Raw genomic sequence first — 23030 nt, forward strand, 5'->3', positions numbered from 1 at the left:
TCTAACATTTATTTTAGAAGCTACAGTTTTGATTGTCAAACATCCATCTCATCATATGTTTATTATTTAGATATTCCTACTCCCCCCCCCCCCCCTTGGTCAGCGACGGAATGTTGCCAAAATATTAGGAACAGCTGTCATACAAGGTGATGCAGTGCAGTGCAGAACACTAAAACTAATACATGAATTTTCATCCATCCATTTTCTTCGCCGCTTATCCTCACGTGGCTCGCGGGGAGTGCTGGAGCCTATCCCAGCTGTCAACGGGCAGGAGGTGGGGTACACCCTGAACTGGTCACCAGCCAATCGCAGGGCACATCGAGACAAACAGCCACACTCGCAATCACACCTATGGGCAATTTAGAGTGTCCAATTAATGTTGCATGTTTTTGGAATGTGGGAGGAAATGGGAGTGCCTAGAGAAAACCCATGGGGACAACGTGCAAACTCCACACAGGCGAGGCCGGGATCGAACCAGGGTCCTCAGGACTGTGAGGCCAATGCTTTACCAGCTGCCCCACCATGCCGCCCTACATAAAATTTACTTCACACGATTGTGAATACTTAACACTTGTTAGGAGTCACTGATAGTGTTGTAGTACACCCACCTGCCTTTGGTGCGGGGAGCGTGGGATCGATTCCCGTGATGGTGTCGATATCCGCCCTGCAACTGACTGGCGACCAATTCAGGGTGTAGTCCGCCTTTTGCCCAAAGCTAGCTGGGATAGGCTCCAGCTCTCCTGCGACCCTTGTGAGGATAAACATCTTGGAAAATGGATGGATGAAGCTTCTTATGTATCTTAAACATCTGCTTTAAAGCAAAAATGCTTTTTTGAAATTCTGTAATATTTTGGAGAAATGAGGTAGAACTGAACTCATAAAGGCATTTACACATTTAAAACTGCGAGGAAGATTTTATATGTACCCTCTGTTGACCAATTAGCCACCACCCCGACGCACTTCTGGTAGTTCTTCAGTTCTCCCTCAGGCGTGTTTCATTCTTAGAAAGGAGGGAAAAAAAGCATCCTGTTTTTAATTGTAATCAAATTACCACCCCTGCAATCTAATTTTCCCGGGCGAATGCAGTGTTGGTGACTGTCGTGTAAGCTCGGGTTCATCTCAGGAGCTTCTTTTTGGGGTTGCACAGTTAACACCGGAAGGTACGGCGTGGACTTGATAAGTCGCAGGAATTTGTTGAGGTTTGGCCACGGGGATGAACGAGATGTGCGCAGTTCTGCCACCCTCCTTTGCATTCAGATCCAGTCCTCCACGGTCCATAATCCATTCAGCCATGCACAATTCTCGGGGAACCGCCAGCTGGACTGGCGCATCTACGTAACGTGGCGTCAAAGGGACACGATGCCTTTAAGGTGGAAAAGTGCCTGTGCAAGAATGTAACTCCAGTAACTTCGCCACTAATGTTAAAACTGGCGACGCTACGACCTCCTGAAAAATGTTAAGCTAGCACGGCTGCAGCTTGTAACGCTGGTCTTGGGTTGTCATCACAAATAATTCGAATCATTCCGAGCGGCAGAGTGTATCAAAAGTGAGCCCGACTGTAAAACAAAATGAATCTCATTAGGCGTACCGACTGAAGTGTCCCGTGAGGCGGAGAATTATTTCCTAGAATTTAAACAGGCACCTTTTGCTTCTAGAGGAGTCTCTTTGTGCAACTGGGGTCTTCCCGTCCATTATGCAGTCATCGGGGTGCGAACGATGAACCCTCGTATAGCGGTGAAACACTCATCCATGAAACGTCCTGAGATGGGTTTTTTTTTTTTTTTTACCCCCAAATTTGCAGGATTAACATCCCGCGAGAAAGCGCTGTAATTATGTACTGCACTTGCTTGTTTGCAACGCAATATCTCTTACAGAACAGTTGTTTATGTTCTCTCGACTCGTAAATCACGCGCTGATTGTCCCCATTAAAATGCAGGAAAAGTACTTAAAGCATCGAGAGCGGATTTGTCATTGTAATAAATGTGTTTGTTTGCGGTTCCACGGAAAACTGTGAAATAATCACAATATCTCAGCTTTGCCTTCTGCGCTGCTTGTACGCCGGCTGCTAAATGATCAATTCATGTTGTTTTTGCAGACTGCAGTAGCTATCTTTTTACACTTCTTGCTCGCTTGTGGTGGTGCAAACTCACATTTGGACGTTTTAGATAACAGGACCTTTCGTGGGAAGCTGCAGGACACAGTTTTCGATTATCATTATTCACTTTTCCGAATGCAGCGCCTTTAAGGGGGGTTTAATATGCCCAAATATGCACCCATTTTATTTTTAAAAGCGGGGAACATTTTAGCATTTCACATGGTAATGTAAATGGTCTATTGCAAATTTTCACCTTTTGTCAGTTGGTCTGGTGCGTATCGCCCACGACGGTAGTGCAGTTCATGGAAATATCATGTTATTGCAGCCCTTCATTTGCGACACTTATTACTCAATGGTGTGACACAAATGACGGTGGGTCATAACGACCCGAGGACAGCTGTCTGATTTTGACTCGTAGACGTTTTCGGAATAGCTCCAAACTCTCCCAAATTACGTTTCTGTAAAATGCATGCACAGTTAACTAAGGCTTTATTTTGGTGACAGTTTGACCCTGAAAGAGATTATTCCCATTATTACCTGGCGGAATAATTTGGAGCTAAATTGATTTTGGCTCCATCACATGACATCTTGCTGCCAAGAACTATGTAAAAGTGAGGGTAGGCGCTTCATTTAGTTAGGCCATAGCATTCCATAATGGAAAAGTTGGGCTTTGTTGTCGTCTCGTAGCGTCTTATTGGCAGTTATTTTTTCACTATTCACAGCAGGACTTAGTACTACTGTAATTCCCGGCCTACAGACGCACCTGGTTATAAGCCTCACTCAGTACATTTGTAAAGGAAATACCATTTGGTACGTACATACGCCACAGCTGTGTAAAAGCCGCAAGTGCCCACATTGAAACCCAAATTAAAACATGAGATATTTACAAAGATGGACGGTACACAGAGTTTAACGCTAGCACCACCACACTAACTCTAGCATCACCGTGCTAGCACTAACGCCGACGCTAGCGCCACGCTAACAGAGCCGGTTAAAAAAAAAAAAAAAAAACATACCGGTAAAAATCACTGAGACACGGCAGTAACACGCTACCGGAGCGCTAACAGGCCCGGACCGGTAAAAGTCACTTCCTCGGCACATATATTCCACAGGTCTCACTCTTACCTTTTCCGCTTGAGTGCTTTCTTGTGGCCGTTAGAAAAAATGCACACATTAGCTGCATCACCGCATAAACCGCAGGGTTGAAAGAAAAAAGTCACGGGTTATAGGCCGGAAATTACGGTAATTTAAACATGTTCTATGTTTCCATATTGATTCATTGATTGATTTATTTACTGAGTTGCAAGGCAGGCTCGAGAGATTTCAGGGTATCTTATCTCGGTGAAAGGACTTGAATGCAGGCTCGAGATTGTGAATCATTATATGATTTTTCCGTCTGTTGGAACGGCTCATCAAGACCCACAATCTCGACATTGTGAGCGCTGAAGAGGAGTCGCCGAGGGTGAAGGCTGCCAAGGGATTTTTGGTATTGATGGCTCCTTCCTTTCAAGTCATGTCGGGAGCGAGCGGCACAGGACGCGATAAAACCGGGGCCGGTTGAACAAGCTGGAAGCAGAGACTCAATCCGACCGAGTCAAAATGGCCTTTTTGGAGGGTTTCGCACAGACCTGCCAAAACGCAATCACACGCATGAAAGGCCGGTTGTGGTTCAACACAAAGAAAATGGACACAATCTTTGTGTCCACCGGGATCTTTTGTGAATCTCTCTTGGGCAATCCTTGTTGGCATATGAAAGGGTTTAGAATTTCCCATCTATACTGGAATGTGGTCATGTTGACGTGGCGCGTGTTTGCAATTGGTGCAGCACATAGAGTAGATAGAAGCTAGATAACATATACAACGCTGCCATCCACCCATCACTGTGAACTGTACGCCCTGATTTATTGGCACTCTCTTTAGTCACAGAGACAAAAATTCACAGATGAATGTTTATGTATAAAAACCGAATTGGCAAGACCTCACCTTGTCTTCGCTCTCTCCTCACCACGCATACCACCACCAGGACTCTCCGTCTTGTGGACACCACTTCAAATAGACTGCATCCCTGAGGACTATTATTATTATGAGCCAGAACCGGATCGCGAACTCAATATTTCCCCTCCTGAAGTGTCATTTGTTCTACCGGTCCCCACCGACTGCACAGGTAGTCTTCTCGTTCCTGCAGGCCGGCCTTGCAAATTCAGAGACTCCGACACGGTCGTGTCCAGATGATTCCTTTGCCAGCCATCATTAGGGCCGCCACCTGATCACAGCGCCCGCCTGCGGACAGCAGGCAGCTACTCTGAGCGTAATGATGCAAAAAGAGAAATGGAGTTACCTTGACTTTTTTTATGCGACCCCCCCCCCCTCCCCCCGACCCACCATCCACACCCTCTCCCACCCACACACCTCCAATCTTTTGAGTTTCCAATCCCTCCCGTGTTAATCCCTTTTGGAGAGCGGCTCCGAAATGAGTTTCGATGGCGGCGGAGGCCACGGATGCTTTCGTGCTCGGCCTGCCAACGGCCACTTGACGAGACCGTCGCAGGTCGGGTAAGAGGAGGGACTGCAAATGAGGAGCGATGTGCGACTCCAGTTGGTGGCGGCAGTGAATGTTGGTGTTTATGTTCAAAAGGTTCATGACGTCCATCAAGCAGGTCTTGCGTTCATTGACTTCTCTTTTACGTTAAAAACAACTTCACATTCCTTTCATTTCATAGATAACGGGAACCGATTTATCACGTGAGGTAAGTGGCATGTTATCAGTGGCTATCTGTAGTGGCAATACTACAGAAACATTTATTTTGCATTTTCCTGTAATTATGTAATGACCAATATGTTTCACTGATGGTGTAGTGGTACACACGCCTGCCGCTCAGTGATGGTGTCGATATCTGCCCCGTGACTGACTGGCGACCAGTTCAGGGGGGTAGTCCGGCTTTTGCCCGAAGCTTGCTGGGATAGGCTCCAGCTTTCCCGCGACCCTTCTGAGGATAAGTGGCTTGGATAATGACATGACAAACCCAATCCAGATCAAAGATTTTTATTCTAGTTTTTTGAGGCATTTATAACTAAACCTTTTGTTGGAATTGCGCATTTTTTTTTTTTTTTTATGTGCCTCCATCTGCTTGGGCCTCTGTACACATCAAGCCACTTGTTTCAGTCACATGATATGGTTGAGGACGAAGTACCGTAATTTCCCGCCTACGAGCCGCAACTTTGTTCACACGCTTTCAACCCTGCGATTTATGCGGTTATGTGGCTAATTTGTGGATTTTTTCCTAATGCCCGCGTGAGGGCACTTGAGCGGAAAAGTTGAGAGTGAGACCGGTGGAATATATGTGCTGAGGAAGTGACTTTTACCAGCCCTGTTCTTGGTGCACTAGCGTTAGCACTATTATAGCTAACGCCATAATAAACTAAGCTATAGATAACTACTATAGCGCTGTTGCGCCGGTTTTACTGGCGTGTCTCAGTGATAGTTACCGGTAAGCTTTATTCTAACCAGCCCTGTTCGCGTTAGTGTTAGCTTTAGTGCGGCGCTAGTGTTCTTTGTAGATGTCTCGTGTTTCAATGTGGGCACTTGCGGCTTTTACACAGCTGCGGCGTATGTATGTACCAAAAGGTATTTTCTTTACAAATGCACTGGGTGAGGCTTATAACCAGGTGCGCTCTGTAGGCCGGGAATTATGGTATAAACATTAACAGTAATATCAGCAACCCTATTCAAAATATGGATTTTCGGTTCCGGGTGATTCTCACGCTTAAAGGCCACTGAGTAAAATGTGGAGACAGGCTTGCTTGAAAAGCAAAGGAAGCCTTCAAAGCTGTCACAAAAAGCAACATCCTTTTTTTTTTTTTTTTTGGCTAAGCGGGATTTTCCGCTGTGAGGGCAAGCAAAACAAAATGATGCAGTTGAGTGGACATAAGTAACACTCTCATCGTCTCCCATTAGCGCAGGATGGGACTGGCTCGTTAAAAGAAAACAAGCGCTCTCGCTAATTGCAGCAACAGCGTTTAATGGTGAGTTTTATCTTGAATGATTGCTTTTTCATATCAATTGATGCTGGTCTGCTGTCAACATTTATGCAAAACCATGTTCGAATCTGTTGTTTTCAATAACACGCGTAAGCCGGGGAGAAGAATGTCGGACGTCTTATTGTAGCATTAAGCGGGCAAAGGTAAGAAACGATTGCGTTACTCCAGGACCGTTCACCGCCGGCGAGATTTGTCCTCGTCCTCTGTTTCACTGGTGGGCGACAACAACGATCTCGGGTTGCAACTTGTGTTCTGACAAGGTGTCGGGGCTTTGAAAGCTCAGGGCGAGCACGCCGCGAGCAGCACAGACAGGTGGTCGAATCAAAGTAGCAGACCGGCGCTCCGCGGGAGACCCAAAGGCCGGTAATGAGAAGGACTCGGTGGGATTGTTTTTTTTTTTTTTGGGGGAAAAAAAGGAAAGAAGCTAATTTTAACGTACCTGAATGCCAAAGATTAAATTGCACTGTTTCAGCAGTGGTAGTGGGTCCTCTAACCGGCAACTGCTAGCAACCACCGAAGTCGAATATAATCCGTTCATTTTATAGTTATTTGTCTGCTTGGAAATTAAATCTCAATCTGACATCATATAATCTCATACAGGTAATGTTTTGAGTAGGAATTTCTCATTCTGAAGACTCAACTGAGCGTGTAACGAAAGCTTGTTCATGATGAACTAAAATGAAGTTCTCTGGATGTAGATGGACAAAATAACCGATACATATTTTGCAGTTTGTGTTAGTGTAATGGATCCATAAATCAACGATTCACACATTCAATCATACTGTTGCGTGTAACGCATTGCATGCCAACGTTTGTCTTTAATGGACGCTTGCATGTCCTTCACAAGGACACATTCCAGAGAGTTCTTTTGTAAAGCAACCCCAAAGAAAATTAAATATGTTGATACTTCCAGCTGTTCGTTGTAGCTACGCTATCGACACGCTGTTCCCCAAGGGTGGGGGGGGAGGGGGGGGATATTGAAATATTGCCTGATGCCTGCGTAGAGGAGTCGGTCTCAGCAAAGATGAGATACTGATGATGCAAAGGAGCTTGATGGATGTCGCCGCGAAGCTCGTTAGGGAAAAGTCTCACGCTGAATGGCGAGACAGCGGTGACGACGAGCCGCGTTTGACGTGGGACGGAACGCCAAGACTTGCTACTAAATGAAGACGGTGGCCGTGAGGTTTCGTTGTTGTGAGGAATCATTCTCAACGTTCCGAAAAAAGAAAAAAAAAAGAAAAAACAATTAATTGTACAATACAAAATTGTAAAGATTATTTCATATTGTGGCACAGTGGCGCAGCTGTAGAGCGTTGGCCTCACAATTCTGAGGACCGCAGTTCAAATCCCGGCTCCACTTGTGTGGCGTTTGTATTTTCTCCCCGTGCCTGCGTGGGTTTTCTCTGGGAACTCCGGTTCACCCCCCCCCCCACATCCCAAAAACATGCATTCATTGGACACCGAAAAATTGCCCCTAGGTGTGATTGTGAGTTTGATTATTGTCTGTCTCCGTGTGCCCTGCAATTGGCTGGCGACCAACCGTCCGACGATAGCTAGGATAGGCGTCCCTCGTGAGGATAAGTGGCTCGGAAAATGAATGAATGAATAATTAATTTGTCTAAATCTCGTGAAAAAAAAAAAAAAAGTTACGAGAGCAGTCGTCTGAAAGCCATGAGTGCAGTTAGCGAGCTTCTTTGAAACAAGGGCAAAGAATTCCAGGAAGGTCCGTGAATGCTAGCTGGCTTCATTGTTCGAGTTAATAAAACAACAGACCTGTCAGTGTTTTATGGGTTTGTACGTGTTCTCTTTAGAAGAACAAATGTGTCCAGGTGCAGTCCGCTCGATTGTGGCCTCACTTGCGAGGCAACCTCAATGAGGCACAATGAAGGACTGCACAAGAAAGGCAAATAGAATCAAAGCTTTGTTTTGTACGAGGCTGCCAGCTGTAATCAGCAGCCAAGACTCGCCTTTGAATCCCACACAACACACATATGCACACCTACACGCCAGGATCCACTTTCATCACTTCAGTTGTCTGGAATAATGGAGAAGCGGCCAGGACACCTAGCATAGCCGCTAACGTTTGCGAGCCGTCGCTTGCTTCTGAGAGTCGTTTGAATTGTTTGTTGTTCGGAGAAGAGCTGCTTTCCCTTTAACCGAAATCACTTGGTTTGTCTGTGTTCGTGGTTGACCAGCCAGGACGCAATGTTATGCATCAGAGACAAAGAAGAGACACTTTTCCCGTACCAATTAAGACAAGACTAAATCACTTAGTTTCACGATCTGTGTTATTTGTGATCACCCAGGACACTTTTTGTGCTCTGCAAGTGCTAACATTGGCGCGAACATTATTGTAAAAGTGGAGAGATATGCATGTAGTAATTAGAAGGAAACCTTTAGATCATACTTGCAATATTTGTGGAGCATGCGCGCTAATATTTAGCAGCATTAAGATCACTTCTAATTCTTCTCACTAATATATTTCATGCTATGCACTGGATTGTGTGTGTATTGTGATTCTAATTCAACAAGTTCTGTGTGCTTTTTGACGTAAGCATCCATAGCACCAAAATTTCCATTTCCAAGCAAACGTGATGTGTTGGCTTAGGCGCGCCGTCCAAGAACAGCGAGATGTTTGCTCATTAAAACGACATCACACTCTGCTATTCCCTTCCAAAAATCCTCCTCGGTGAGTGCAGCGAGGGGCAATTTTTCCTCCATTATCTTGCGAAAATAAAGACGACGGAATGAACAAGGCTCCCATTCTAGTAAACACGTATAAAAGCGTCATTTTTTTAATGTAATGGAACATATGACATTGAAAGGAGGGGGGGGGGGGATTATAATCAGCATTTAGCACCTATGCTAACGCTAACACGACAGGTGTGCCCTGGATGGTCCACCACTTTTGGGGGGCTACAAATAGACTAATCCTTCCAGTGCCAGAATGAAACACTCAAAGTATTCCACACGTACAGCATTACTTCCTAGCGGCATGGTTGCCTGTGTGCATGATAATCATCGCTAATGGGACTTTTGGCACAGCCTGAGCGACCTTGTTTTTTTATTTTTTATTTTTTGTGGCTCTAACGGAAGCAGTAATACCAACACTTAGTCTGACGATGTTCCGTTTCATCGCGGTTGGACGAGTTGACCCGCTCGTCTCGGCACCTTTAAATTCAACCCACGACCTCCATTTTCTAATTTGTAATTCAAAATAAATTTGAAATGCGCTGGGAAAAAAAAAAAAAAACAACACCATTCCAAATTCCAGAAGAGGAAAAGCTTCCATATTCGAATTTGCGTATCATACCTGCACTGACACGTGAGCCTTTCACGCAGTGGGACGCGAGCGCGGTTAGCGTTTTTCCCGCTAGGTGCGGATCAGGCAATGCGAGACCGTCACCGTGGCAACATGTTGCGTGACGGAAGCCACTTCCATTCCGGCACTGCAGCAAGCAATGTGATCATCTGAATGGAGTGTTTGCATAAATAGCGTAGCCGTGAGAGGGGAACTCAGGGTTGGAGGGGGCCAAATATGTTTCCTCTGCATGACTCAGCCAGCTCGCTCGCAACGCTTTTGCTAAAGGTGGACAGCGAGGACTACTATCCGCTGCGGCTCCCAACAATAGACCACCGCAGATCCGTGGCATGCACGGCGGATCAGTAAATAAATCTACAATATAAAGTCATTATAGATTTCCGCCCCATGTTAGTCCAGCAGGGGGTTCTGCTGTATCTCCTGCCCCGAGGGGCATGTTGACTATCTGGCTGAACAGATAACCGACGTTTAGGCCCGTGCTTGTGTGCCCAACTCTCCACCCAAAAGTCTGTCTCTCTCTCCCTCGGTCCCTTTTATGATGTGAAATTCTCCAGAGTTGTCCGGTCTGGTGACGCAGACGGATGTATCGAAATGGCCGACGTCGCAAAGGACTTCCTTCCTTTTTGCCAGCGATTTGACTTTACTGTACGCTGCACATGGACGGTGATGATGTCTTTTGCCCCACAAATATGGGCTGTATTGTACTGCATTTTATTTCAAAAGTCGAACTTTTGAGTTAAACATACAGTGAAGAAAATAAGTATTTGAACACCCTGCTATATTGCAAGTTCTCCCACTTAGAAATCATGAAGGGGTCTGAAATTTTCATCATAGGTGCATATCCACTAAAGAGAAAAATCCAGAAATCACAATGTACGATTTTTTTTTAACGACGTATTTGTGTGATACAGCTGCAAATAAGTGAACATCTGAGAAAACCAATGTTAACATAATATGTTAATATGGGCTGTCGCTGAGAAACATGGAGTTTCAGCTCCCTCCTCAGATTTTCAATTGGGTTTAGGTCTAGAGACTGGAAAGGCCACGCCAGAACCTTGATATGGTTCCTACGGAGGCTCTCCTTGGTTTTCCTGGCTGTGTGCTTCGGGTCATTGTCAGACCCCTCCATGATTTCTGAGTGGGAGAACTTTCAATATAACAGGGTGTTCAAATACTTTTCTTCAGCGTAGCTAGAGTACTGTAGTAAAATCCACAATTAAAATTATGTCCGCTATTTCTTCTCCTCATTTTAAGTATTTCAAATATTTTTTTCCGGTTTCCTCCCACATCCCAAAAACATGCATTCATTGGAGACTTTAAATTGCCCCAAGGTGTGATTGTGAGTGCGACTGTTATCTGTTTCTCTGGATGGCAACCACTTCAGGGTGTACCCCGCCTCCTGCCCGATGGCAGCTCGAATAGGCTGCAGCATCGCCGTGACCCTTGTGAGGATCGGCGGCTCAGAAAACAGATGGACGGATAGTCGTTCTGCATGCCTGCTTTGCCTCGAGTTAATTTCATTGTAGATGCCTCAAATTTCCCTCATGAATCAATGCGTTGTGATCTGAAGGTCTGTGTATTATGCCGAGAATGTAGTAATAAGAAGAGCCCATCTCTGTCGTTGCCATGGGGATGCCAGTTCATATTTTTTATTGGTCTGTAATATTGGCTGGACCAGCCTGGACACCCAGCCTAAGCGCTGATGTTACTTGGTGCATGTGTCATTGTTCAGAGCCACTTTCGCATTCAATACTTTAACTGTTTTGGTGGACCAGGCAGGAAAACTCATGTTACAGTTATTACTATTTAGTACACATTACACATATTTTCCTGATCAATGGCATTTCCATTCTTTTTTCTCCAGAAAGAAGGCTTGATGTTGGATCCTTCATGTTACGTGAGCACTAGCGTCAGCGCTAACATGTTCTACACAGTCCATTACTCTTTTCTCCTGCAGGGGGAGCAAACCCCAATATTCCGTATTGTTACTTTTAGATGTGTCTCTAATGGGATGATTTAACAATTCATGTTTCTAATAATTATACTCTACAGCTAAATCCTGAATATTTACGACACAGTTAAATCGGATTTGTCGGTGGTTTATCGTGCATTTATTAGCCTCGGTGGTGGCGCAGCCTCAAAATTTGGATGCTGTTTGACGGCCTTGAGGCAAATGGCACAATAATACCACGCGGGGGGCTGGTATCAGGATCGCCCAACTTCCTTTTGATGTGAAAACAAAGTGAGCGACCAGCTCGGATGTGAGCAGAAAAATGCCGATAGACGTCCCTTAAGATAGAATTTAAAAAAAATAAACCCCAACGGGCCCGTTGATTATTTTTTTTAATTCTAAATCTAAAACTGACCTTTTAGTAGCAGGGGAGTGAGGCAATCCATCATACGCGACAAACGTACCGTGCGCACGCTCCGCAGCGGCCCGGAAATCCTCTGGAGTGGAACTGAAAGTTCACCGGGATGCGTCATAGCCCGCGGGACCACGTGGCGGTTGTTTCCCCTTTATGCCTATTAGCACCGGCGTCACGCGTGAGCGTACGAGGCATCCGCCGAGCGAGAAAGCGAATGGAAAACGGTACTGTTTCATCGCAGGGTCGCGCAGGAACGACACCATTTCTACTAAACTTTGTGTCGAGCCGGAACCTGTGACATGTTGATTCTAGATGTGGTTCCCTGACAGACAAGTAGCCAAGTTGCAGATACCCGACAAGTGAATCAAAACATTTCACATTTTTTACACCTTTATCCAAATGTCATTTTCTATAAACTAGGGCAACCCATTCTGGTCAATTTTTTACATGTGAGACTTGATCTGTTCCGATCTGGTAGTGCCACTACATTTAACCAGAACGGCCGTTTTACAGATATTTTACAAGTACCGGTAGTTAAAAACATCTCAGCTCTCGTTTTCATTCAGTTTGGGCTTCTTCATTGACTGTAATCGGATTACAAGGTTCCATATAAACCCAGTTGATAGCAGATTCTTACTGCAGTTCGTCATTCGTGCCTCTGGTATACGCAGATGGTTTTTCAATGAGTTTTTCCAGTACTGCCACTATTTACGAAGAGAGTTGACACTGCAGCCTTGTTGTTATCAAAACGCACCATTCTACACTACGCTACTTGCAGAACTGATGAATTGTCAGCAGTTCAACCTTGGCGGAGGTCTACTGAGCGCTCAGCTCTGTCTCGCTACTTTCAGGGTTGAGGAAGACAATGCGGGAAGACAAAGCTCTCGTTTTTCCAGATCCTGCTTTATGGAGCCACATGGCACTTTCTTCTCGGTTTCTAATGATGCTTTGCCGAGCCCCCATCAAGAGAAATGATCATCAGCGGCGCCCATTTCATTTTCTTCCTCATATCTCTCCCTTAAAGTCACTCAGCCTGGCTCCACTTTGGTCGCATACCTTATTGCAGCTCCATTAGGGAGCGTGGAGGAGGACGGAATGGGAATGTTCGATGGCTTTTTTTTCCCCCTCCCTCCCTTCTTCTGGCCCGGAGGGCTGCCTAATGCGCTAATGGACTCTGTGGATTCTGCCTGACCCCGCGAGTAGTTTCAGGGCACCCAGGTTAGACTCCCCTCCCCCAACCCCCGTCACCGCCGTCTGGCCTCGTGTTTCTCCATTTGAAGTCTTTTTATAGTTCCCCCCGAAGCTGGTCCCCGACTCTTGGGGTCACCGGACCCTTAAAGTGAAGGACGGACGAAGAGCGCTACCCGAGCTGACATGGTCTCTGACATAAAACTGACGAGTAGAATTGCGAGTCAGACAGGTGTGGAGTGTAATTGTATTATTAAACGATCATTTATTGGGGACTTGTACTTGTGTTACAGATTTGCTGGATTTGTGATCCTTGGCGAAAGTGTAAGATCGTGGTTTTCAGTCTCTTCAGGGCTCGAGCCCACAGTTGAGGGTGGTTCATTGTCACTTCAAGACTGGTTGATCATTTTCAAGCCAGAAAATATTTTTCTTCGATCAAACCCAGCAGATAATACGATGGGGACTCGAGTCGACTCCACTGTTTTGATTACGTATGACTTGACGAAAACTAGAAGACTTAAGACTTGGACTACGGTGTTAAAGACTCGGGACTCGACTTGAAAGACTCGATTGCGAGCACATGGCGGCCACATTTTTTGTCCTTAGCGAAGTGAGACAGAATAGGATTGAGTTCATCACAGGGGTGGATTGTCTCTTCGACGCTCGAGCAGCAGCAATTATCAGCCAATCTCATTTTGACGTCACAACAAAAGAAGTATTAATTTTGAATGATATCTCACGCAAGTTGGCCATTCTGAGGTCAAATTAATTATCCTTTCCATTGATCTGCTCTCTGTCACACACGAACCTCTTTCAAACTTTCTGTCTTTTTTCTGTTCTCCCTATCAGTACAAAACTGTTTTTCAGTCCTATCTAACACGCCACATGGCTCAGGTCAAAGGACCAAATCAAGCAGTCAAAAGGTGATGTTTGACAGAAAAGAAGAGACACTCTTGTGACAGTTGAGGCTCTGCAAAAAACATCGAGTCACTTCGGCTCGTCCTCCTCACACTGTCGGGAACGGAGCTGACAGACACATCACAGGAACTTTATTCTTCCTTCCGCCTCGCCACGCGGCAGCGGCGCTACCCAAACGAGGCTTTAAAACAGCGACTGAAGTCAGCCGCGGAGGACGAGGAAGCTCGTCTCAAGCGCGGCGATTGTTCCCCTTTGAATCCTCGGCGAGAGCGAGCATGAAAGAACGCTGGCCCCATCCTGAAGGGCTGCAACTTGCCGGGGCGCTCCGACGGTAGATGGCTATTACACCCATCTACAGGTTTTTCTTATACATTATATAATATACATTTCAAAATCCAACTCTTAAAACACCGCAGCTGCACGTCGACAGTATCCGGGGAACGGGGGGTAATCTTGCCGCTTGGCATGCGGCCTGGCGACAGATTTCATTGGGTTCTGTATGACTCAGATGTCATTCTAAAGCGCAAACAAACAGAAATGAAAGCATCTCCACCTGGGCAGAACCTCAACGTGTGATGGATCGCCGCTGTTCGTCATCGCTAACAGAAAAGAAAATGCGAAACCAAAAAAAAAAAAAAAAAAAAAGAAGATGCTGGAAGAGTTTTTGAAATGTAGCCACACCTGCAAACCACAGAGCTGCTGTGTCACCTTCGAAATGATGATGATGATGATGATGATGAGGATTACGGTTTACGATTATTGTTTTTTTACAGATCACAACATCATCTGCGAACGTCACGGTCCAAAGGGATTCCAGTCTAACCTCATCTGTCAGCCTATCCATGACTACCGCAAACAGGAAGGGGCTCGGAGCGGATCCCTGATGATCGTAATTCAGTGAGTTGAATTCATTGTTTAATAACAAATGGGGAAACGGCAATACAAAGTTGTTCGCACGTAATATTCACGCGGTCCCTGAGGCCGTTCTGCCCGCCGGGCCGGCCAGTAGGCCGGCAGCCCCACACGGCACACTTATTGACATTACCGATGCAAAGCACTCAAGGGCACTTTGACCTTTTCCCAATATATTCATCAGTATTGTTTTGTGCAAACTTCTTTGCACTCCAGCCTGTCTTTGCCCATGTGTTTCCATAAAACGCCCCAGCGTTCCGCATCGATACCGTAAAAGGCCTCCCACTGCGAAACCTTTAAAAAAAAAAAAAAAAAAAACACGGAAAAGGCGAAGCATAGTTAAAGCACAACATTTTCATTTAGTGAGCTCGTTGGAATATATTGCACGTTTTTAAAATGGTAACAGATAACGAAGGAGCGGCTATTTATGCCGGGCTGCAAAGTTTGTCACGTGGTGTTGTTTTAGCCACGCCCCCACAAAAAAAAAAAAAGGGTTACTCCTCCAACACAAAGATTCCATTTTTTTGGTTTCCTCATCCTTAAACCTCCGTCGCTTCCCCTCACGTCCGGAATTGAAGGACACAACAGCCCGGCAGATAACGCTAATTTAACCGTCTTTTTGTCTGAATGCGCCGAAAGGATTGACTTTTGTCTGGCGTTTTGTTTGCCTCGTTGCTCATTTCAGCGCACGTCGTTTGCATTATTCAACGCCAAATCCATTTTCATGCCGCATTTGCTCGTGGCTAGTCCGTCCCACTCAAAGGGAACGAGCAGCCCTCGTTTGTGCTTTTAACCCTCCCGTTATGTTGATTTCTCAGGAGCGGCCGTGATATATATCTGGGTCAATATGACCCGGGGCCGTGTTGAATTATCCAAAAGTGTCCGAAATTTTTGGGGGGGCGTTAACTAGCAAAGCTAATAATTAATTACAACCCGCGTGTTACATTCATTTGTCGGGAAAAGCAATCACGGGTCAATTTGATGTGGGGCTTGCTTCGTTATCCAATTTGTTCTCTAACCTGACGTTTATTTTCCAAATTCAAAGCTTATTTGTATTCTCATCGTGAACTCAATTACCAAACAATTTTAATCACCGTCTTTCTCACAGATCGTGCTTCCGTTTTTGACTTGACAAATATGTGAAACATTAATTGGACAAGTTAATTATGCATTTTGACCTAAGCAGAAAATGTCTTATACCAAAAAAAAACAACGTTCATCATTGTTTTGGAGGGGAGCACAATTTGTTCTGGTTTGACCCGTTCTTTATTTTTACATTTCAAATGGGTCATTTCGACCCGCAACGTAGCAGGCGCAGTTGAGTGAAGGATTGGAGGGTTCAAATCAAACCATATCGGCTTCCCCAAAGCCAACTTTACTCTGAAATAAATGATGAACGCGGGTACCACTTACATAAAATACCCTTAGGCTTGACAAGATTAGTCGCTGCAATATACTGATCGTGATTACATGTTTTACTAATACCTCTCTGACCTATTAATATAATATCAGGAGGAGCTCGCTCAGGGCTTTCCCATTTTGTCCGAAAAACATGTGGCAAAGTTGCTTCAAAATAATAAGCAAACAAACAAACAGTGGATTAAAAGATTTTTTTCTTTTTAATAGAAAGGAAAAAAAAAGTCAGTTGTTCATTGGACGCTCGTGGCATGACCAGGAAATCGCACGTGAACTCAGCTCAGTGTGAAATTTGGAACACGGAACACTTACGAGGCTCGCTTCTGTCACCAAACGCAGTTCTACTGCCAAGCTAATTGTTGCCTTCCAAATATCCCAAAAACATGCATCCGTTCGTCCATTTTCTTAGCCGCTTATCCTCACAAGGGTCGCGGGGAGTGCTGGAGCCTATCCCAGCTGTCAACGGGCAGGAGGCGGGGTACGCCCTGAACTGGTTGCCAGCCAATCGCAGGGCACACGGAGGCAAACAACCAATCGTTCTTCTGTCACCAAATTCGTTTTGAATAAAATGCTAAAAGATGCCATTGTCATGTGATGTACTACATGGACATTACTAGTGCCCAGGAAACTTATTTAGGGCTTAGTAGTGCATTCTCGATGCCCCGCTTCTGTCACCGCGTGTGTCACATTGGCAAAATACGCCATCGTCACGTATCGGACGAGATTGATTTCATTCTGTACATAGTGAATGCTAACAGTCGCTAAGAGACGCTTTAATGCTTGAATGATTTTTGTTTTAGTGTTTATGATTTGTTTAAAGGCGTGCCGCTTACTTCCAGTCTGATTTTGAAAACTCCTGGTTGGATTAAAATAGCTCCTCCACCACCCGCCCACCTCGCATGTTTTGTCAGCGTTCTCTTCGTCTCTCGAGAACTTCTAACTGTCTGCTCTTTTAGCGATAAGCTTCCAGTGGAGAAAAATCGCTTTTGTTTTTTTTTTTTTTTTTTTTTTTGACACAGAAGTCATTCAAACAGGCATTTTATGTGGAAAGTATTGCGCTGCCTTCAAAGACCTAATCTGAGCGCCGTGCCATCCCGCAGGGAGTGGGGGGGGCTTCACTCTGTTCATACAAAAATGAACTTCAGGCAAGAGGAAGCCATAAGGCTGGGAAGACAGACATTGTGCGGCAGCTCCATTTTTGGGGCGCATTCAGAGAAAATTAAATGCTCAAAGGAGGGAGAGGAAAATAAATAGCAATTTTCTGTCAGCTCGGACTTAATGATCGCGAGCAGGTTGCTTTCTTTTGAAACCCGATGACATGTTTTCCTCTTTCTTGCTTTTGTACTTGCCCCAGCTGCCTGTCAACATTTCCCAAACTGTTTGGCTCAAAAATGATCTCCAGCCCACCAATTTTGTTGTTCTTAAAAAATAATTTCTTTGACACACTCATCAAACCTGAGATTTTTTTGTTTGTTTTGTTTTCATCCATTTCTATTATCATTTTTGCCATCTCATAGAAGTACTGGGAAACATTCCTAGCCGACACTTCTGGCACCAAATACGGTTCTACTGGAACGCTGATCGTTAATAAGGACGCCATCGCCACATAAATAATACCTAGAAAAAAAAAAAAAAAAAATATATATATATATATATATATAGAGAGAGAGAGAGAGAGAGAGAGAGAGAGAGAGAGAGATTTTTTATTTTTTTTTGGTAACTTTTACAGAGCCCAGCAAGACTCCTCACTTGAATTCGGTGTGTCTGATTTGGAGGGAGCGCGGCGGCGCAACCAATTTTGCTCATGAAAGGAAGTCACAGCACGCCCGCTTGCACGACGGAACAACACGGAAACGACGCCGCTCGTTGTCGGCGGTGACATTTCAAAGCGTCTTTCGATACAGTTGATCCACTTCTACTAAGCAGCACTTTGAACGGGTGTTTTTTTTTTGTTTTGTTTTAAATAATGGGAGGGATAAAAACATAGTAATAACTTGCTCACCATCCTCCAGATGAATTGCAGCACAGCTGGAGATTTTCGCCTTCTCTATGCAAATAGAAGCATCTGCATGCAATATTGATAATATTAATTTTCCAACAACGCTAACCGGACTGCAGACTCCACGAAGCCGGTTATCGTTCATTGTTGGTGGATGATCTAAATATTAATATTTGTGTGCAGAGGATATAACTCGACGGAGGTCGAGGTGTAAGGACTGTATTTGTTTGTTCGAGCCCCCTAAAAGAAATTCATTCATCCATCCATCCATCCATCCATCCATCCATCCATCATCCATCCATCCATCTTCTTAGCCGCTTATCCTCACAAGGGTAGCAGGGAGTGCTGGAGCTGAGCAATTAACGTTGCAGGTTTTTGGAATGCGGGAGGAAACCGGAGTGCCCGGAGGAAATTCACGCAGGCGGGTCCAGGATCGAATCTGGGACCTTAGAACTGTGAGGCCAACGCATTCCAGCTGATCCACCGTGCCGTCCGCATATAAATTCAAATAAAAAAAGAAACGCACAGAACGTACATTTAAGGGTCATGTCTATGTTCGGCTGTCAAATACCCGACTTAACCGAATAGCGCACTTCACACATTTTTATGAAGAAGCTTTCCCTAGTTTATGCATTTGAAACTTGGAAGCTAATGTTACCATGACACAAAATCCAAAGAAATAATTGAAGAAGATGACATTACATTATAATAATATTATATATATATATATATATATATATACATGTATATATATATAAAATGTTTTTTAATATATATATATATATATATATATATTTATTTATTTTACCCTCTCAAATACTATATGTACCATCAAATTTGTTCAACAGTGCAATTTCAGTCAAAAATGTAGAGGGGACGGGCCAAACTCTTACTAAAATATTCTTTTTAAATTGTGGCAAATTGTGACAACACCCAAAACGTGACAATTCTGTCAGCAAATACCGGAACGATATCACGAGAAGGCGAAATCTTGACTTTTTAGGGACGTTCGGTGCTGGTACGGCTGCCGTTTCGGTTGGCGACAGTGTTTGAACGATGCAAAATGGCCGCTGGTGTGCAGAACCATTTGCAGGGGCGAGAGGCGAACCGGCGCCATGAAATGCGGCACGACGGCTGCTTCGGAGAGCCGCCCTATCACCGCTCGCAGTGGATTGACTTTATTTCATAAATGTATCTGATTAAATATGTATAGATCACTTTGCACATTTTGCTTCTCAGACAAAGAAAACTACTCTGCGTGCGTGTGTGTCCATCTCCGTGCGCTACACCCTCGTTCGGGTGTGTTTGCGGCTTCCACGGTCTGCCGGCGCTCACGGGGTCCGGCTCGAGGTCCATTTTTTTGACGTTCCAGCTGGTGCCCGCCGGCGCGCGAGCAGGCAGGTGAGCGAGCGCCGGCTTGTACAGATCACAGCAGGTCGGCATTAGCTGCCGAGATGCCAAATGTTGCCGATTCCACGCTTGGGCGGCATGAATAATGTCGACAAATGGCTCGCCGGTGCACGTTCGCGTGACGCAGTGAGGAGAAAACTTCATTAAAATGGAATATGAAGGGAATGAGGTTGTCATTTGACAAAAAACGTTAGGTGATGGGAATAACGTATCGTCATTTCTTTTTTTCACACGCTTTCAACCCTGCGGTTTACGCGGTGATGCGGCTAATTTGGGCATTTTTTTTTTTATAACGGCCGCAAGGGGGCACTCGAGCGGAAAAGGTAAAAGTGAGACCGGTGGAATATATGTGCCGAGGAAGTGACTTTTACCAGTCTGGCCCTGTTAGCGCTGCGCTAGCGTGTTACTGCCGTGTCTCAGGGATATTTACCAGTATGTTTTCTTTTAATCGGCCCTGTTAGTGCGGTGCTAGCGTTAGCATTAGCGCGGCGGCGCTAGCATTACACTCTCTGCATACCGTCTTTCTTTGTAAATATCTCGTGTTTCAATGTCGGTTTCAACGTGGGCACTGGCGGCTTATACACGGCTGCGGCCTATGTCCAGTGGAAAAAAACAAGTATTTGAACACACTGCTATATTGCAAGTTCTCCAACTTAGAAATCATGGAGGGGTCTGAAATTTTCATCATAGGTGCATGTCCACCGTGAGAGAGATAATCTGAAAAGAAAAATCAAGAAATCACAATGTGGGAGAAGTTGCAATATAGCAGGGAGTTCAAATACTCATTTTCTTCACTGTGTGTACCAAATGGTATTTCCTTTACAAATGTACTGGGTGAGGCATATAACCAGGTGCACTCTGCAGGCAGGGAATTATGGTAGTATTATGTGCAACAAGGCGGCACAGTGGCGCAGCGGTACAGCATTGGCCTCACTGTTCTGAAGGCCAAAGTTCAAATCCTGTGTGGAGTTTGCCTGTTCTCCCTGTGCCTACATGGGTTTCCTCCCACATCCCCCAAAACAATGTGACTGTTGTCTGTCTCCATGTGCTCTGCGATTGGCTGGCAACCACTTCCTGCCCAATGACAGCTGGGATAGGCACCGGCATTCCCGCGACCCTCGTGAGGATAAGTGGCTCAGAAAATGGATGTGATTCTAATAAGAAATCTTCAATCTCTTGCATCTTTGTAGCCCTTCCCACCTTTTGACTGCCCTCATTTCTGTGTGAGACAGCACATCTTCCTGATTGTAATTTGCAGCTCACGCCTATTAGTGTATCGCCACTTTTGCGCCCTTGCAGCACCTGGTAAGAAACGCTTTATACTGACGTTTTTTACTATAAGGAAGACGAACGTTGTAAAGAAACGTGGGCTCGCCGGGAGTGTGACACACACTCACAGGCCACAACCTGCCGTGTCTTAATGAGGTCCAATACGGAGGTTGCGCCCGTTGTCATTTAAAGTGACGGCACCGCATCCCACCGCCGCAATCAATGTCGGCGAACACCTGCACGCTCGCGTCGCTTCGATCACGTCGACGTCCTGCGGAAAGAGGACGCGATGAAGATGTTTGTGGTTCCCTAGCAACACGGGCGCACCACGACCCCCACTGCCTTTGATTTGTTTTTTTGTTTTGTTTTTGTCTTTGTACTAATTGAATCTGACGCGGGCGGGGGGGCGGCAAGACGGGCGAGCCTCTCCTCGTGAATTTGCATGCGATTCAAAGGAGAGGCAAGGCCGGGGAAGGCGGCTAAAAGCGCACCGCTGGCTCGCCTCCAAAGGAGACCGAGAGATTAAAGACATTTAAGTGTCTTGACCCCAGCCGCTCCCTAAAGTGCCGTCCAAATCGGAGCGCCTCTTGCGCAGTCTTTTCTCTTGCCGGCAAGGAGCCCGACACGGAGGGGGAAAAAAAAAAAAAACCCTTCCGTGCCCCTTTTTCCATCCATTTTCCTGTTCTCATTAGTGTGGCAGGTGAGCGGGTGCCAAACCCACCCCGGCAAAGAAAATGGAGGGATGGATGGATGTATATACATATCGGCTATGTATGTATATTTTGGTGCCCTCCCATTGGCTGACAACCAGTTGAGGGTGTCCCCCGCCTCCTGCCCGTTGACAGCTGCAATAGGCTGCAGCACTTCCCGTGACCCTCATGGGGATAAGCGGCAAATAAAATGCATGGATGGATATATATATATATATATATATAGGCTCTGATTGTACATTTTGGTGCCCTCCCAATGGCTGACAACCAATTGAGGGTGTACCCCGCCACCTGCCCGTTGACAGCTTGGAAAGGCTCCAGCACTCCCTGTGACCCTCGTGAGGATAAGCAACAAAGGAAACATATGGATGGATATATTTATAGGCTCTGTATGTATATTTTGGTGCCCTGCCATTGGCTGGCAACCAGTTGAGGGTGTAGCACTCCTCCTGCCCGTTGACAGCTGCGATAGGCTGCAGCACTCTACTGACCCTCGTGAGGATAAGCGGCTCAGGAAATAGACGGATGGATGCATGTTTTGGGGATATTTAGAAGGCCTTGGCGGCCCCGCGAGTTGAAATATTTGCGACTTTCCTCCCGATTGCTTCCTGGGAGACTAATTTGGCGCTGGCGTCTCATTTTGCCGTCTTGCCGAGATGATCCCGATTATTGATCTTCGCGCTGGGATCAGATTATCGTCTTAGTATTTGGTGCTACTTTTATTTTTTTCGTTTTTATTTTTTTGGGTGACCTCTTCATCCTCTAGCATCCGAGCAAGCGGCTCCCGATTTCCATGGCAACATAGATGGTGTGTCTCTCTTTTTTTTTTTTTTTTGAATTTCTTTTCTTGTCTCACCCTGTCTACCATCTGTCTCTCCATTCCTTTCGTTCTTTATTTATTTGCCTCTTCGGCGGAGGTTGGCATGGCACCAAACAGCTTTCCCTTCCACTTGTTTACGTAAATTATTCATGCTTTTTTTTTTTTTTCTCCTCCCCACATCCACGCGTTGTCGTCGTTAATGCTTGTAAGCAGGTAGTCATTTGGCCCGGGTTCAGGCTCACAAGCCTGTTCTGGGCAGGGAGCCTGACGATTGCTCAAATACAAGGATGAAGCTTTTTTTTTGGGGGGGGGGGGGCGGCACACACATACACACTTAGCACTGGCTGCTTATGCAACGCTGTAGGATATTAAAAGACTCGCCATTAGAAGCTGCTTTGCGTGAAAGCAAGCAGTAAACATTTTTATTTGGGCCCGGTCTTTTCTTCCTCCTTCATCGCGGCCGCTGCTTTTCAGCTTAAAACCCGAACGGGCGGGATATGGTTTCCGACGATCTTTCCCGGATCCTCGTCGCATATGCTCTGAGGACCTCAAAAAAAAAAAAAAAAA

At 45.5% G+C, this 23030-nt stretch overlaps 1 protein-coding gene and 1 long non-coding RNA gene across 7 annotated transcripts in view; one reads left to right on the plus strand and one right to left on the minus strand.

The window, feature by feature from the left end:
• syndig1l (synapse differentiation inducing 1-like) overlaps positions 1-720 on the minus strand; it is a 30185-nt gene extending 29465 nt beyond the window's left edge. For all 3 annotated transcript variants that reach the window (XR_009793908.1, XM_061813127.1, XM_061813128.1), the window contains exon 1: positions 609-720. The gene's annotated coding sequence lies outside the window, so the exon portion shown is untranslated. The remainder of the gene's footprint in view (positions 1-608) is intronic.
• A 5238-nt stretch (positions 721-5958) lies between these two features.
• Positions 5959-23030, plus strand: part of LOC133496464 (uncharacterized) — a 67537-nt gene continuing 50465 nt past the window's right edge. The window contains exons 1-2 of one of the 4 annotated variants that reach the window (XR_009793795.1): positions 5959-6118; positions 14701-14824. This is a non-coding gene — a long non-coding RNA (uncharacterized LOC133496464). The remainder of the gene's footprint in view (positions 6119-14700; positions 14825-23030) is intronic. The other 3 variants (XR_009793794.1, XR_009793793.1, XR_009793796.1) reach the window with 3 other exon arrangements.

The sequence above is a fragment of the Syngnathoides biaculeatus genome, chromosome 23 (assembly GCF_019802595.1).
Source record: "Syngnathoides biaculeatus isolate LvHL_M chromosome 23, ASM1980259v1, whole genome shotgun sequence".
NCBI lineage: Eukaryota > Metazoa > Chordata > Actinopteri > Syngnathiformes > Syngnathidae > Syngnathoides > Syngnathoides biaculeatus.